Source organism: Prionailurus viverrinus, chromosome B4, assembly GCF_022837055.1.
Source record: "Prionailurus viverrinus isolate Anna chromosome B4, UM_Priviv_1.0, whole genome shotgun sequence".
Classification (NCBI taxonomy): Eukaryota; Metazoa; Chordata; class Mammalia; order Carnivora; family Felidae; genus Prionailurus; species Prionailurus viverrinus.
In genome coordinates this window covers 58,404,041-58,420,382 of record NC_062567.1, presented here as the reverse complement: position 1 = coordinate 58,420,382, position 16,342 = coordinate 58,404,041, and the positions used below count along the sequence as shown (strand labels likewise).

The following is a 16,342-nucleotide window of genomic DNA, read 5'->3' as shown; positions in this document are numbered from 1 at the left end:
TGTATCTTTTTAGGTTTGCCTATTCTGGACATTTCATATGAATGCAATCATGCAATATGTAGTCTTTTGTGACTGGCTTCCTTCACTTCACATCATGTTTTCATAGTTCACTTAACCATTCCTCAGTTGGTGGACATTTGAGTTGTTTCCACTTTTGGGCTATTCAAATAATGCTTCTACAAACATTCATATACAAGTTTTTGGGTAAACATAACATTTTCATGGATATATATACCTAGGAGTGGGATTGCTGAGCCATTTGCTAATTCTGCTTAACCTTTTGAGAAACTGCCAGATTGTTTTCCAAAGTGAAAAACATTTTACATTCTCACTAGCAATGTGTGAAGGTTCTAATTTCTCCATAGTCCTCTTCTTATCTCTTCAAGAACTTAAGTGTACTAGAATTTATCCCTCTGTTACGTTAGGACTTATGACTCTATTACTTTTCAGGGTATTTTTCGTAAGCCATCTTGTATTATTATTTACCTTTGTAATGTATGTATTTGCAGGCCCATCACCCTAATAGATCGTGACCTTTTGAGATGAGAAACATGGTTCCTGCCCTCAAGAGGATCAAATTTGGAGAAAAAGATAGATAATCATATCAAATAGGGTGAGAACAAGCACTGAAATCAAGTTTATTGTTAACATGTGGAGGAGGAGCACCTCATTCAACCTGCATTCAACAAGAAGTACTTCTCAAAAATGTCAAGCTCAAGACGAGTATTGAAGAACCAGTAGGAATTGGCCAAGCTAAAAAGAGACAAAGAGTGCTCCATACACAGGCACATATACCTTTGTATGTATCTCCTTGCCTATGAACTGTAGAGGTAAGTATAGTGTGGAGGTTGGTATAGTGGAGGCAAAGGTGGGAATGTGTGGGAATGTGATAGGAGAAATGGGAACTGTAGATGGGTCAAGAGGGTTGGAGAATTTTATAAACTGTGAAGGAGTTTGAAATCTATCCTGTAGGCAATGGAAAACAAATGGATTGTTTAAGTGGGGTTGGGGAGAATTACTTTAGCAGCAGTGTGCAGGTTGGATTATTAGATAGGGAACGGGTTTTTCTCTGGAAAAACAGGGAAAGAAGACTGATACAACAACTAGAATGAGGAATTGTGGAAGCCCGAGTAGAGGTGGTACCCATGAAATTGGCTAAAAGGATTTGAAAGGCATGTAGGCAGCAAAAACAAAGGAAAGAACTGAAGGTGTATTCCTGGTTTCTGGTGCCATTCAAAGAGGTAGGGGATTCAGGAAGAAGATGCTACACTTGCTGGTAAGAATAATGAAACACCACAACTTAGTCCTATTGCAGTTTATATGCAGTTGCAGTCATCCACAGAAATGAGATGGATGTCCACCTAAAAGCTGGTCCACATTTCAAGACTTCTGATGCCACACATGCACCAAGAGGATGTAAGAAGATTTATTGGTCATGTAATGAGACTTTCTAGGAACAGCAGGGTAAGTTTCCCAAAAAGTCCAAAATGGCCGCGAGAAGGGTGGAAGGAGGTTGGAAGAGAGACTGGCTCTTGGGGGTTTTATGGTGGCTAGGGCATGGTGCTAGGGTGAAAATTCCTACGTAGGGGCCAAGGCTTGTGTGGCTTGAATTTCCCACTGGCACCAAAGAAGGGAGCACCCAGGCTTTCTCATCAGCCTGCACAGATGTAGGGCAAGAGGGAACAGATGAAGGCTTGAAAGTTGTCAACCTTCAAACACCAAATATGGAGTCAGAGTCTTTACTACGTATGTTTAGAGTTTAGTTTCATTTTGTTTACTCCAACAAGAAAATAATGTAATTGTTGTATCTTTATATGCTTTGAAAATGATTGTAGCGGATACTTGCTTTCTCAAAATCTATTGCACTCTTCCCACACTGTGTGGCACACACCTGAGAAATTTGGGTGGAATTAACCTCACCTTTATCCCAAAGTGAGTCTAATCAGGATAACCCTGACCTATGATGTTCCCTTAGCCACATATGGTTTGGTATTGAGCACCAATCATAGGACTTTTGCCCCAAAATTGTGTAGTATGGCTCCCTCTCCCTCTCGATGTGAATGAGAAAGCATATGATCCTTGTTGCCGAAGGCAGTCATTTTGTGACCAAGAAAATGAAAGAGAAATGGAGCTAAAACCTTGATCAAATAAACAAAGATCTATAACATTGTATATAAGCAAAAGGATGTAAAATACAAACTGTGAAATTTTTAAATAAGCACTTTTCTGGCCCCTTTCTCTTTCTATACTCGATTGTTCCATTATGTGAGCCTTCAAATCAAACCAGCATGGAGTCTGACCGTTTTGCTACTCTCCTCAGTATTGACTACTGAATAGTGTATTGAATATTGGTTAAGTCAGTTTGAATTTGTTACTATTATACTTTCCCTCAAGATACTTTCCTGTACGTAATGTGATATAAATGTGCACATATGTGTTACTTAATTTACTTTATCCCCTAATGGTTGTCAGTTGCCATAATCTAGATTTCCCACCTTAGATGTATTCAGCTGGCATTTATTCAGAAAGACTGCATTCCAAACGTAGCAACCATAAATGTTTCTGCTATCATATCTTCCATTAACACCTGAGGCTTTGCTAATCAATGGATGTGATAAACAGGTTTTCATAAGTGAAATTAGGGGCTCTCTATTAGCATAATGGATGTTATAAATTGACTCTCATTGATGAACCAGTGGTGTTCATGATACAAAGATTGAATAAAATATTTCAGAGACAGTCCCTACCTTGCATGACCAAGGTTATAAGAAGCTAGCAAACTCCGTAGTCTGCACTTTTAGGAACAGCACCCTTCAGACCCTCAAACAAAAAATGTCTAAAATCCTAATAATCTTCAGTATGCCAACGATGGAACAGTTTAATTTCTGCTTAACTGGAGGAAAAATCACACTCATTGTGGAGGTGACTGGAGACATCACGCTTATTATGGAGACAAGGAATAAATTACTGTGCCCTTCCCTCCCGACTGTAGGTTCATTTTTTAGAATATCCCCAATGCAGATGCCATTAAACTGAGATCTTGGGATGGGCCGTTAAACTAAATTCAGACTGGCAGAGTGTGAAGGGCTACTAGTAAAGAGAAATTCCAAGATATAAAAACTTGGACTACACATGGTCTCTGACCATAGTTACTTGCCTACAGAAGCAACAAGAAGCAATTAGTTCAAAAACCTAATATTAGCAGGAAGATATATTATTAGATAAACCTCAAGCCTGACTGATAATAGCCTGTGACTATTTAATCTTAAGCCTCAGACTTCTACATTCAACCTGATAGGAAATAAGCTGCCAAAATAGTGTAACCTCTTAAAAAGAGCATCTTCCCCCAATGACCATCTTGGACGGGGCCATAAAGAACACCGAGAGCAAAACAGTACCTGCCAAAAGAATCCATACCACTGCTATCCAGGAATCCTAACTACTCCTGTCTACAGATTATGACAAAGATCAGTGACTACTATGTAATGTTTCCAGATATACCCTGTTTAATTGGGAGTTTTCATTGCAATTACTTTGTCCTTTCTCTTTCATTGCATTTTGCATTTGTGGTCAGTAGGTGACTTGTCACTGGTTGCTAGAGCACAAGGAACTCCAGATGAAGATATAACACTTTGCAGAGACAGAAAGAAGATGCTCACTAATTACAGTGGTGGTGAGCAATAGGGTACACTACAGTGGATGTGGCAGTTGTTATCCAAACATGCATTTCACTCTGCCCCCATTGTGTAGTATTCAGATATATTGGATGAGCTTAACCCTAACCTTTTCCACGGTTAGTCCTAATTGGTGGAGGTCAGAAGTTACTCCCAAACCCCTTGCCACCATAAGTGGGGGCAGGCAGACCCAGTCCCAAGTCAATCATGGCATTACCCTAACCATAAGAATTGCTTCAGGGATCATCCAATAGGCACAAAACTCAGGACCAATGTTCAGTGCTTGTTGGAAGGAACTTTCTGTCTTCCTGCGAATCCAAGCGGAAAAGCGTGTAATTCCTATTGCTTTTAATAGTCATCTTGTGACCATAAAGGAAACCAGTCTGAGGATAAAAACAGATACAGATTATAGAACAAAGATGATATAATTCAGAGAAATGGAGCTGAAGCTTTGATCAAATCAGTTCTAAAGCTTCTCTCACCTCTATAGGACTTTTCATTTATCCAAACAATTTTCATTTATCATTTAATCCAATGTGAATTAGGTTTTCTGTTACCTTCAATCCCAAGAGTTTTAACTGGTAGAAAGATTTTGTATCTCTGTCTTCATATTAAATGTCAGAAAATGAATTGCCATTTTCTTAAAATGGGAGTTTTTTCCACCTTCTTCGCTTTCCCTTTGTCTATGTTCATGCCAGAGTGAGACTGAAAATGAGGTACTGTCCCTGAGCAGTTCTTTAAGATTCATATGATACTCAGCTTTCACATTAATCCAATGGAAACTATTTCAGATATGTTTTTAGAACAATATATATAAAATATGGAAAGAGTACACTAAGAAAGTCTTCAATCAGGTCCCTCCTCTAAGCAGGTCTCTTATGAATTCTGTGCAGCATCTAACCCATTTATGAAATCTCCATTATATAGGAGATACATGATCTCTCACTTCACACTAGTTTGCAAGTTGTCATTAGCCACCATTTTGGTTTGCACAGTTTGGCTTGATTCATAACTGGGCAAAAAATCACTCCCTTAATGTCTAAAAAACTTTTGCACTGTGAAGGAAACCATCAAAAAAATGAAAAGGAAAACTACTGAATGGGAGAAGATATTTACAAATGATATGTCCCATAAAGGGTTAATGTCTAAAATATATAAATACCTTATACAACTCAACACCAAAAAAAAAATATATATGTATATATATATATATGATTAACAAATAAGCAAAGGACCTGAATAGACATTTTTTTCAAAGACATACAGATGGCCGAACAGATACATGAAAAATGGTTAACATCACCAATTATCAGGGAAATTTACAACTCAAAACTACAATGAAATATCACCTCACAGCTATCAGAATGGCTAGTATCAAAAAAGACAAGAAAGAAGTGTTCATGAGGATATGGAGAATAGGAGCCTTTGTGCACTGTTGATGGGAATGTAAATTGATGCAGCCACTGTGGAAAACAGTATAGAAGTTCCTCAAAAAGTTAAAAATAGAAGTGCCATTATAATCCAGCAATTCCACTTTGGGGTATTTATCTGAAAAAAAATGGAAACACTAATTGGAAAAGATATATGCAGTCCCACTTGTTGCAACATTGTTTATAGCAACCAAGATATGGAAGCAACCTAAGTGTCCATCAATAGATGAATAAATAAAGAAGATGTGGTACACATACATAAAGGAATATTACTCAGCTATAAAAAAGAATGAGATCTTGCCATTTGCAACAACATGAATGGACTTAGAAGGCATTATGCTACATGAAATAAGAGGAAGACAAATATATGATTTCACTTATATATGGAATCTTTTAAAAAAGGCAGGAACAGATTCATAAATACAGAGAACAGACTGGTGGTTGCCAAAGAGTTGGGGGTTGGGGGGATGGGACAAATAGGTGAAGGAGATAACGAGATACAAAATTCCAGTTATAAAATACATAAGTCGCAGGGATTTAAAGTACAGTATAGGGAATATAGTCAATAATAATATAATAACTTTGTATGGTGACAGATGATAACTAGACTTGTTCTGATTATTTTGCAATGTACATCACTTTGTTAAATCACTATGTTGTATGCCAGAAACTAGGATAAAATTGTATGTCAACTATATGTCAATAAAAAAATATGAACTTCTTCTCTTATTATCTCAGTGCCTAATACACAAAAAGAAGCCAGCATTTCATCCATGTAATCATTATGATAAATTAATAAAAACTAATTTACATAATGAGTTGCATTTAACTATGTACTCCAAATGATAACTCAGAGATGAAGCACATGTGTCCACTCTACTTCCTTTACTCTTCATTATATCCTTAAAAAGAAAGCATCAGTGGAATGAAACTGTCTAAAAACATTAAAAATCAATGCTGGAATCTTTTTTATATTTTAGATTAATTCTAACACCTAAATTATTCACATAACTCCCAATGCTTAAATGTCACATCTCTGGCTGCTAAACAGTACTTTTTATGACAATATTGAAAAATCAAAAAGTGAGCTAGGTTTTGCATCTATATTAAACCATCATATTGCTTCTTTAGAAGTTACTCTACCACTTTTGCAGATGGAGCAAGCAATACTCTGGGCAGAAAGCCATGTGAGAGCTGCTACAATAAAGATAAATTGAATTTAAATTAAACTTTTTCAAAAGTTTTGGTGCACCACAAAATTAACACATCATGAGAAAACTCTGAAGTTTGAAAAATGGAGTTTGAAAGACCATGGTCGAATCCCACTCAGCATTCTCCCCATGCAGCATTCTCCCGAGAATTGATCACTTTTTTAAGTTGACCAGGAAAAGCCAAGTACTGCATATGAACAGTGGAAGGCCCTTCCATTTATTTCTCTTTCTTTAAGTCTTGGATATTAAATAATCCTAATGGTAAAGAGAATCCCACGTCTTTATACCAATCTGAAAGTTGTCCCTATTGGAGACCAACTCTGCCTGTGCATTTCTTACATTGTTACTGCAGGAGTAACTGGCAACAATTTAATTTATAAATAAAGGAAAGACTAGTCAATTTTTCCTTTGATAATAGTTTTCTAAGTTCAAAAGCATAGTTATAAGGATATAAAGTTATGAGGATATTAAGGCACAGGGTGTATGAGACCTGCAGTTGTGTAAATCTGTTTTTGGGAATAAGCCACAAACCCACTGCTTTTGTAGGGGAAGAGGTGAATATACTAAAAGCCAGCAACTAAAATATTGTTTTGCCTGTTATTCACATTATAAGTTTTTGTATTATTTTAACACATTTATCAGAATCTTTGCTTAAGATGTGTCTTAAGCCCCAACATAATTATGATAATTTGCCTAATTTTTCTACCCCAAATTACAATGTAACAAATGTTAACAATGCCTTTAAATAATAGTACCTAAAGATTAAGTAACAATAAAATTAGCTTTTACCTCACCAAAGTTTTTTTTTTTTAGTAAAATTAGGTATAGGAGATACCCAAAATCTAGATTCTTATGAAAATACTTGATAGGCTTTTGAGTAAAATATGGATTATATGAGTCCTGTTACAAAGAGTATGAACAATGGTATGCTCTGTTTTCCAGTAAAATGTTATAAATCCTTGATGACTATGTGATTATTGCATAGGCAACATGTCACCCAAGTTTGTAATAGCATGAAGATTGTTAACAATCTATAGTGACATGAATATGCTTTACATTCAGTACATGTAAATGTAAGATCGATAGATAGCTCCTAACTATATATATTCACTAAAATATACATGCATTTGAGACTACCAGCCACTGTCTCTTTACAGAAATTCACTCCCCCATCAACTTCAACAAAATTATTCTCTGTGGATTCTCTGACTTTTCAGACCAGTCTTGAGGTCTTCATTCCAATTCATAGGGTCTCCCTTCTTCTTTATCCTCCACTTCAAGTAGCTGTTCCACAAGTTTTCATCCTTTATTCTCTTCTCACTCAGATTTAGCCATTCTCTGTGGTTAATTTTTTCTACTGTCCACCAACTTGATCTCCTTAATGCACATGATTCTGGAATACACTGGCATCTTCTGTATAGAGTCTTCTCTCACTCAGCCTACATTAATGCATTCTACATGTCCACAAAACTCATGCATATTATCCACCTTTGATCCCATGGAAGTTTTTTTTTAACTCTCCAGCCACAATTATCTCTTGAGTTCAGAATATACCTTACAGTTGCCTATGAGATATGCACCTAGATGTCCCATAGGCAAATTACATGTTCCACAACAAACTCATTATCCATCCTCCACAAAACCTTTCTGTTCAACCTCACTTAATTGCTTTTGTACGGTCTGCATTAGTTAGGACACTAGTTTAAGCAATTTTAACAAAGGCTGGAAAATAGTGACTTAAACAAGCAAAGTCTTGATTTCTATTTCACATGCAAAGTAGTCCAGGGCTGGTCTGGTGGTTCCATAGAGAGCCATCACCCCCTCCTCACATCTTGTTGCTCTCCCAATTTTTAACACATGGCTTTTTTTGCATGGTCTGATTGACATGCTCCGGCTCCTGCTATCATGTCTGCATTCTAACTGGCAGAAAAAGGGAAAGGAGGAAGTAAAGGTAATACTTCTTATTTTTAAGTGGATGGCACAGAAGGCACACATTTGACTTCAATTCGCATCCCATTGGCTAGAACTTTGCCATATAACCATGCTTAGCTACAGGGGAAGCTGGGAAATGTTTTTGGTTTTGTTTTTTTTTTTTTTTTTTTTTTTCAGCTGGGCAGCTTTTGTGCCCTGCTAAAACTCAGAGATTCTATTACAAAAGAGGAAGGGGATAATGTATTCTGGAGAACAACCATCAATCCCTCTCACATCCAGTACTGTAAGAAACTCTTTGACCCTCTTTCCTCTACTTCCTTTCTGCTACTGCTTTGTTAACATGTATTTGTTCTTCCCATGTACATGCACACTTGGTTTTTGATGCTGTAATCTGAATGAGATGGAAAAGAATGCACTCACAAATCATTGGCTATGTACTGTGTACCTAAGGCTGTATTAATTCACTCTAACAAAGTGGGTTAACTCTAACAAACAACCACCTCTGGCACCATCAGTAGCTGTGATCAGGGATACTACTTGATTGAGCTTGAGATAGTCTATGGCCAACTTCCAGGTGCCATCCAGTTTTTGGAGGAGCCAGACAAGTGAATCAAAATGGAGATATGATGGGCCCACTACCTATGCATTCTTTAGCAACTTATTCTAGGCTTTGCAGGCCATGCAGTTTCTGTTGCAGCCAGTGAACCCACTGTAAGCTAAACCTTGGACAGAACTCCATTTTTTAAATTGCCTTTCATATGCTTCCATTCTAACTGGGGGCCCTTGATGATGTGTTAGGCTTCAATTTTCCTGTGATTCTAAAACTGCTTTAAAAAAAATAAAGTTTATTAATTTTTTAAATTAGAAAGCCCTATAGGAGGAAAAGGTGTCAACATCATATACACTAATAATCAAAGTCATTTTAAAACAAGCCTTTTAAATTCTATGACCCTGGTGGTTGTTTTCACTCTTTGGTTGGTATCCATTAAAAAAAATTAGACATAAGAAAAGGCAAAAGAAGAACTTTATATAATAGGTTATAATATTGTGTTAATTCACACATAATGCTATCAGTTTCCCTGTTTGATTTATGAATATTTACTTTATTCTATAAGGGTTTACTATAATGAAAAATACACAATATATCCTGTTTGATTAAATGGTTACTAGGCAGAGTTGGTAGCTATTTAATCAAAGCCTGAGTAACATTATTTCTGTGGTGAAAAACAAATTTTGTTTATACCAGTTCTCCTCATGGTAACTTTTCAGTCACATAACATACAACAGTACAAAGACTGGGCTTAAATACATCTTACATATATGATTAATACTTAAAGCTTTAAAATAAGTATTCACCAGTGTATGATATCATGGGAAACATAGAATTTTGGAGGTTAAAGGAGCTTACATGCTATTTTATTTAAACTTCTCTCTGAATTCATTTATCCCTTCACCCACATTTAAGCAACAATTCAGCAGAAACCAGTATAAAACCTCCCACAGAATGTTTTTTTTTACTTGAAAGTAAAATAAATTAACAAGAAGTAAAAACTAGTTTACTTAATTTGCATGTAAACAGCCTCAGAAAATTAAAAGATTGAGAGTCAAGAAAGGATTTTAGTTTAAAGTAATTTAAACTTTCAACTACATAATAAAGAACATAAGGAAAAATTATGCTTTCATTTTAGAAGGTTAGAATGGGCTTCTAAAGCAAGGTCAGTTTCTTGGAGTTTGAAGAGTCAAAATTTTTATTAAAGGGGACTTTCCTTTTTTAAACAAGATTAGCATGCCATCAAACAAAAAGATGGCACTATTCCATGTTTCTGCAAGTCTTTTTATTTCTTCTTCAGAAAGGCAATATCCACTTATTTTAAGATTACCCATTACTGGCATCATTCATACAAAATGTAGTTTCCCTAAGTTAAGAATAAGATGAGAAAATAACAAACGTCATTGCATACAAACAGCAAATACAGTTGATTGCAAAAACCAATGAAACACCTCATTGGTCACTGGGTTATTTGTATCCTTCCTAGAATATGAGTTTTGAGCATTTCCATGTCTGTTCTGAAACTTTTAATTATCCCTTTTAGTCATGGATAGTATTTGGTCAGGTGGTAATGAATAAATGAATAATATCACCCAGCAGTATGGCAGTATTAATATGGTCAAAAGCCAGATATACTTGCTGTCCTTCCAAGTCAAATAGTACTTCTAATGCTGTTAAGTTGGTTATTTGGTTTTTGGCCATCTCTTTAAGAATAAGAAAGCTCTATATTTTTATAGATAAAATAGGACTTGTTAATGAGAATGTAGAAGAATTTAGCATGGCAATTACTAAAAGTCCATTTTCCTTACAAACTGAGGAGAAATTTTTTACCATTGTTTTCATGCAATGCTAAGGGATATTTGAAGATGCAGAGAAAGGTCATGGTGGAAGTAATAGTAATTTTTTTTTTTAAATTCTTGGTTTAGTAAAACTCATTACAAGTATTCTGGATCCATTTTTGGCTAAGTGAAGAGGAAAGTTTTACCAGCTGATGGCCGTTTGATGACCTACATGGAAAGAACTGGTAGACTCAGGAGAGCACAATTGAGAGAAGTGATCACATCACAAAATGTGACATCATTCTTTGGCACCAGCTGGCATCCTGGACATGGAGAGTGAGTTATATTCTCAACCCTGAATTTTCCCCTCCAGATTACCCTTGTGGCTCACCAGAGGGCAGTGTGCAGTAATCGGCCCTACTGCTTCCTGCATTGGATGTCTCCTATGGGACAATGTCAAATAATCAGAACCAGAAATCAGGCAAGACAATAGATTATGGAAGTTGTTTTGTTAGACTTGTTGTATCTATTCCCCCTACATAGAATTCTTAATACTGAGAAATTAATCAATCACTACATGAGACATAAGGTAATGAGCTTTTAGTAAATCCTGTGTTATAGTTTCAGATTTATGACAATAGTCTTGGGATTACTAAACTCAGTTCTCCTCTTTAGACTCACAAATGCATAATATTATTCAAATGTGAATAAATTGCCTTCCTTCACATGTCTCATACCTGAATTCTCAAGAGTTTTCAATCTTATACACAATTGAATAATTCACTGAATACTTTATTGAACAATTGGAGTGTGGGATATAACAAGATAAAGCACCTATAAATCCTGCTCAAAATGAGCTTGAAATCTATCAAGGGACTAAAGTGTAAGTGAAAAATTAAATACATGATCAGAATTGTACAAAGCAGTAGATACATATAAAATGTTATGAAAATTCAGAGGATGGAGACATGAAGGCTTTTGGGAAGGGTTCAGAATCTCAGCTGAATCTTGCAGCTGAGGCAAAATTCTTAGACATATTGAAAGTGATAACAGCACATCCTAGATAAAGAAAACATTATGGATATGGCAGGTTAAAGGACCTATGAGCTTAAGAGAAAGTAAAAGGTAGTAGTAGAAATAATGCTAGAGAGCTATATTGTGAACAAGGTCCATGAGAGTATTGAATACGAGGATGAGATGCTCCCAAAACTGAGCTGACAATGGGAAGTTGTAGGAGCGGACCTAAATTAGCACTTGCCCTATATACTAAGAAAATTGATCTTACAGTATTGTGAGGGATGGATTAGACAAGTAAGAATCCAAAGGTAGAGGGTTGAGTTAGAAGGCTATTTCAATAATCCTGCATACTTTGAGATCGAAAATGAGGCAAGTAGGAGGTTCTGTAAAGGTAAAATTGGCATGAGTTAAAACCTAAGCAGATGTGGGTGGGATAAGGAGAAAAAGAAGTCAAAACATAGTTTGAAGTTTTGAGCTGTGTGGGAGAATGACAACTTCATTCATTGAAATATAGGACACAGGAGAAGCAGGCTTGGGAAATAAATTGATAGATTCACCAAAAATCTTAGACTATCCTAGTCAAAATCTGTATGAAGCTAAATACTCACTTTTCTCTGTTCTTTTAAATTAATTAAGATACATTTGGAGGAGTCATTGCTCTTGAAACCCCCAAAAGTCTACTCAAACAACAAATGCTTATTCAAATGTTTTGAAATTTATAAATGTGAAATTTTAAGAGGAACGTATTGAGCACGCAGGGTTAACAAACTTAAATTGCATCATTATGTTAAATGGGGCAAATTTCAAAGTGTTCTCCCACCACTGAGGAAAATAAGGTTTGTTACACTTATTGTTGCTAAAAATTTAAGAATACCATAATATCACCAAATGGTGAATTTGTGCTTAATGAAAAGGAAAGAATTGCAACCTTTCACTGATGCAACCATATTCTGTGCATTTTTTTTCTTTTTAACAGAAAACTATAATACAACACTTAAAGGAATCAATAACAATCTGGTTGAATAAACAAAAAGAACTAAATATGACTTCCTTTAATATTTTTAGAATTTTTTTTATGTATTAGCTGAAAAAGCCTGTGGTGGAGTCTCATTTGCCCAAATACATTGTTATATTTTTGCCCAACTCTGCTGACAGTTACAAAACCCAGAAACCAAGCTGTGAAAGAAACTTTTCCAGTTGAAGCATCTGCTTTTGTTGAAATTTTTTCAATCATATAGGAAGTTTTGTAGTTGCCTTGATCTCATCTGTTAGTTTTTCTACTCAAATTAAATAAATGACATCATAAGTGGCATGGACTTGTTTCTTAGCCACCAAAAAAAAAAAAAAAAAAAAGGTCTAGTAGTAAATTTTCCACATTTGACTTCTATATTCCTCATTTGACTTCTATATTCCTATCTTTTACTCTTGACCCTTGAAATACCTGCTAATCAAATAGCTCTTATCCATACTTGGACCCTGCAGCTTTAAATTTTTTTCTGTGTTAACCACAAAGGAGTCTTTTATATGCTAATTATGTCCTCTCAACCCTGCTCTCATGCATATATAATTTAAAACAAAAATAAGCCTTTTATCTTGTTGGAATATTGTATATGATATTCTCAGTGTATGTCATGTCCAATTAGAACTGTAAGGCAATATGCTATTCTTAACACCACTTTGCTTAGTCACCTACATCTGCTAAGTTACCATAGGAAGCCCTACTGAATTCAGTACCATCAGGACTTCAGGTGAACATTTTAGAAATTGACACCATCACATTCTGTTATGATTGCCCCTTTTGCTGTTTATACACCTCAACCTGGATTGTAAACCACATGAGGGGAAGGATGGTATCTAGTTTAAGAAGCACACTGAGCACACTGACTTGTTAGAAAACAAGGAGAGAGTAGAAAATTCAGCTAGTCCCAAGATTTCTGGCAGTGGGAAAGGTCACAACATTGGCTAGTATTCTCCTAAAGGGGAAAAAGGGAGGTACCAGGAAATGAGGTTATAGTTATCATCAGAAAGCATAAGAGAATTAAACATCTCTGGTCTTCCCTTTTATAGATATATCTCCAATATATATTTAGTTGCATATGTACCTAATTAATTATGAAATAGACATAAAATTTATTATCTTAAACATTTTTAAGTGTACAGTTTAGCGGTATTACATACATTCACATTGTTGTGCAACCGTTATCATCATTTATCTCTAAAACTCTTTTCATCTTGCAAAACTGAAACTTTGTACCAATTACACAATCAATCTCCATTCCCTCCTTCCCCCGACCCCCAGAACCTAGAAATTACCATTTTCTGTCTGGATGAATTTGAGCACCCAAGGTAACTCATAAAAATGGAATCAAGTATTTGTTTCTTTGGGACTGGCTTATTTCACTTAACAACGTTCTCAAGGTTTATCCATGTTTTAGCATGTGTTGAAATTTCCTCTCTTTTTTAAGGCTGAATACTAGTCTACTGAATGTATATATCACATTTTGTTTATCAGTTTTACTGTCACTGAACACTTGGGTTGTTTTCACCATCTGACTATTGTGAGTAATGGTGCTATGAACATGGGTATACAAATATCTCTTCACAAAGGTGTTTTCCATTCTTTTGGGTATAGATCCAGAAGTAGAATTGCTGGATCATATGGTAATTCTAATTTTAATTTTTTGAGGAAGCACCGTACTATTTTCCATAGTTACTGCACCACTTTACATTCTCACTGAGCAAAAGGGTTCCAATTTCTCCACACCTTCGCAAGCACTTGTTTTTTTTTTGGGGGGGGGGGGTGTTGATAGCAGTCACTCTAATCAGTGTGAGGTACTATCTCATGTGGATTTGATTTGTATTTCCCTAATGATTGGTGATGTTGAGCATCTCCTCATGTGCTTGTTAGCCATTTGTATAGCTTTTTGGAGAAATATCTATTCAAGTCTTTTGCCCATTGTTATACTGGGTTCTTTGGGGATTTTTGGTTTTGGGCTGTCGTCCTTTATACATTCTAAATATTAACCCCTTGTGAGATACATGATTTGCAAATATTTTCTCCCATTCTCTTTTCACTCTATTGATCATGCCCTTTAATGCACACTAGTATTATGTAGTGCGCACACTATGTTATGTAGTCCAATTTATCTATTTTTTGTTGTTGCTGCCTTTGTTTTAGTGTCATAGCCACGAAATCATTGACACATCTGATGTCATAAAGACTTTTCCCTATGTTTTCTTCTAAGGGCTTTATAGTTTTAACTCTTCACGTGTAGGTTTTTGATCCATTTTAATTCATTTTTGTATATGATGTAAGGGAAAGGTCCAACTTCATTCTTTTGGTAGGTGTCTTGCCAGTTATCCCAACACCATTTGTTGAAAAGACTGTCATTTCCCCATTTAATGGTCTTGGTACCCTTGTGAAAAATCATTTGGCCATAAGTGCAAAAGTGTAATTTGGACTCTTTATTCTATTCCATTTGTCTGTATATCTGTTTGTATGCCAATACTACACTCTTAAATAGAATGGCTTTGTAGTAAGTTTTGAAATCAGGAGATAATGAGACATCTGACTGTGTTCTTCCTTTTGAAGACTGTTTTGTTATTCGGGTCCCTTGAGATTCCATATGAATTTTAGGATGTTTTTCCCTGATTCTTCAAAATAAACTGTTGAGATTTTGATAGGATTTTGATTGTATTGGGTCAGTAGGTCACTTTGGGTAGTATGGACTTTTTAACAGTATTGTCTTTCAATTTCAAATATATCTTTAAGGCTGCGAACAAGAACCATTTCAAAAAAGCCCACTTATTTGGATGAAAAGAACTGTAAGCAATTTATTCTAGGCACCCAAATGTCAAACCCCAAGCAGTTGATGAGGGAGTGAGGATTGGAGTTGTTTGTCAATTCAAAAATTGAAACACACCAGTAGAGTTCACTAATCTGGTGGAGGAGAAACAACAAAAAATTAAATACAGCTTTGTTATTATTAAATTCCTATATATACTAGATTTTGTGTTTTTTATTCTACTTCTATTGATCTGTGTCTATGGTGACATGACACTGTATTGCATTTTTAATTATTGTAATTTTATAATTTGGTTTAATGTTCATTGGGCCAATTATCTATGTATTGTTCTTTTCTCATAAATAGTCTTGCTCATTATTTTCTCAAGAAAGCTTTATGAAATGTTTATCAAATTTTAAAAAATTGTTTTAAAATTTTAAAAAAGTTCTGATGAGAATTTTCATTTAAATTTTATTACATATGTGAATTAATTTGAAGGTACTTGATATCTTCATAATAATGAATCTTCAACATCCCAGAATGAGGTACACCTTTCCACTTATTCAAGATTTATCTAAGAAAAGTTTTATTAATTTTTTATGTACTTGTTAAATTTGATCTACTATATATGATATATATTACATAAGTTGGATTAGGCATTGGATTTTGAATGTTATCAAATATAATTTCTGTATTTTATCAATCAGGGATCGACCAGGAACACAGAAGGCACTCCATGTAATTCAGGTGCCAAGAGTTTAGTATAGGAATCATGGGCTTATGCAACTCTTAGAAAAACAGGGGAAACAAAGGTCAGGGAGTTCAAAAGTAAAGATTTCAGTTTGTAACACCACAGCAGGTAATTCTCAAGAATTCTTGAGAAAGCAGTGTAAATCTCATGTGTGCTCATTTGTCAGTCTGCAACTGCCTCCAGAGAATAATGGCCTTTCCTTCTCATGCCTAAT

The 16,342-nt window shown here is 35.4% G+C and overlaps 1 long non-coding RNA gene across 3 annotated transcripts in view; it reads left to right on the top strand.

Annotated features, from left to right (window-relative positions):
• Positions 1–16,342, top strand: part of LOC125170614 (uncharacterized) — a 33,705-nt gene that overhangs the window by 2,507 nt on the left and 14,856 nt on the right. For all 3 annotated transcript variants that reach the window (XR_007154070.1, XR_007154071.1, XR_007154072.1), the window contains exons 2-4: positions 510–830; positions 1,316–1,464; positions 10,723–10,911. This is a non-coding gene — a long non-coding RNA (uncharacterized LOC125170614). The remainder of the gene's footprint in view (positions 1–509; positions 831–1,315; positions 1,465–10,722; positions 10,912–16,342) is intronic.